Below are 1,396 nucleotides of genomic sequence, written 5' to 3'. Positions count from 1 at the left end.
TTTCTTGGAATGAATGGGAGACACACATGGAGCTTTATTTATGCCAAAACTTCGCGCAGATATAAGACATCTCTGCGGACACATCAAACATTCCGCGCAGAAAAATCAGACTCTCGGGAGCGCTTTTTCCTTTTCCACGAGCAGAAAAAGTCCTTGGACGAGAGACTGACTACTTCCACGTGCGTGAGTGATGAGCGCGCCAGCAGAATCTTCAAAGGTGCTTCCATAACGGCCGTATTCAAGAACGCAGTCCGCGTGGGTTTATGAACGCACGCTAAGCTGGTGGTATCCACACCGGATCAACACGACCCTGCACGCAGTAGCAGAGAGGAGATTTCTTCTTCTGTTGTGTTTTTATCGTTCATTAGCGCTCCTCTGCCATCTACAACAGGGAGAATCTCAGAGCAAAAGTAAAAACGGTGGAGATCCCCCTAATGTTGCTCCATATTTTCTCTTGTCACAACTCTGTCCTTTTAAATGTCTGTCTGGGTGTCATAATAACCCGGCCAGGCCCAAATAATTCATATATTTATACAATAATTCATTTCTCTTTAATCATGTTCAGCACTGTTGCACTGTCCATCGATCTGAAGGGCACCAGAACTTAACTGGACAGCTTCAAACATCATACTAAGCAGCTCCGCCCTCTTACAGTAGGTCTGTTGGGTCACGCCATCTGTGGCTATGGCCTTCACTAGTAAGTAAGTAAGTAAGTCTTTATTTATATAGCACTTTTCACAGAAGACCACTCACAAAGTGCTTCACAAAAGATAAAATACAGGACAAATCAATAAAACAGTACATATGAGTTATAGTGTAAAAAGATAAAATACTAATGGCAGACAAAAACTCAAAGTTTGGAGGAAGGTAAAATAAAGTTAAAATATCAACTAAAAGCTTTACTAAGAAGAAACGTCTTCAATTGGCTTTTAAAACACTCAACAGAGTCAATCTGACGCAGTGGCAATGGGAGAGCATTCCAGAGTTTTGGGGCAACTGTCTGAAAGGCAAGATCACCTCTGGTTTTAAAACGAGTTTTTGGAACAGTTAAAAGGTTCAGGGCTTCTGATCGCAGGGATCGAGTAGGAGTATAGGGCCGTAAAAGGTCAGAAAGGTAGTTTGGGGTCTGTCCGTGCAAGATTCTAAAAACTAAAGTTAAAATCTTAAAGTCTATTCTAAAGCTAATAGGAAGCCAATGTAATGATGAGAGGAGAGGGGTGATGTGTGTGCGTTTATTGGCTCCAGATAAAAGTCTTGCAGCAGAATTCTGGACCATTTGGAGACGTTTCACAGATTGTTTGTTAAGACAGATAAAAAGGGAATTGCAGTAATCTAAGCGCGATGAAATAAAAGTATGTATTATCAGCTCAAGGTCAGATTTAATTCAATTCAATTC

This window comes from Oryzias melastigma, linkage group LG21, assembly GCF_002922805.2.
Source record: "Oryzias melastigma strain HK-1 linkage group LG21, ASM292280v2, whole genome shotgun sequence".
Classification (NCBI taxonomy): Eukaryota; Metazoa; Chordata; class Actinopteri; order Beloniformes; family Adrianichthyidae; genus Oryzias; species Oryzias melastigma.
This window is presented reverse-complemented; position numbering follows the sequence as displayed.